The sequence below is a fragment of the Acanthisitta chloris genome, unplaced genomic scaffold (assembly GCF_000695815.1).
Source record: "Acanthisitta chloris isolate BGI_N310 unplaced genomic scaffold, ASM69581v1 scaffold19250, whole genome shotgun sequence".
NCBI lineage: Eukaryota > Metazoa > Chordata > Aves > Passeriformes > Acanthisittidae > Acanthisitta > Acanthisitta chloris.
The window spans coordinates 19,262-19,532 of NW_008650157.1; the positions used below are offsets into that span (position 1 = coordinate 19,262).

The following is a 271-nucleotide window of genomic DNA, read 5'->3' on the forward strand; positions in this document are numbered from 1 at the left end:
GGTCTGTGGATTTGCCCACTCCATGTGCTGTGCTGCAGGAGCAGCTGCTCTTCAGGACCCCCCTCTGACCTCCAAATTGCTGCAGGGTTGGGCCAAGATGTGCCCACTCCCAGCTTGTGGTGGGGTACTTTACGGGGTGCTCCCTGCACTGGGAATTTGGAGGTGACAGCTTGTCCTCCAGGGAATACAACCCAAGCAGTGGTTTGGCAACAAGATGAGGTGGGATGGAAACTTCTGCCTGGCTGGAAACACCTGCCTGTGGGTGCTGGCT

The 271-nt window shown here is 57.6% G+C and overlaps 1 protein-coding gene across 1 annotated transcript in view; it reads left to right on the forward strand.

The window, feature by feature from the left end:
- The window catches only part of AP1B1 (adaptor-related protein complex 1, beta 1 subunit), an 18,623-nt gene that overhangs the window by 13,533 nt on the left and 4,819 nt on the right, over positions 1-271 (forward strand).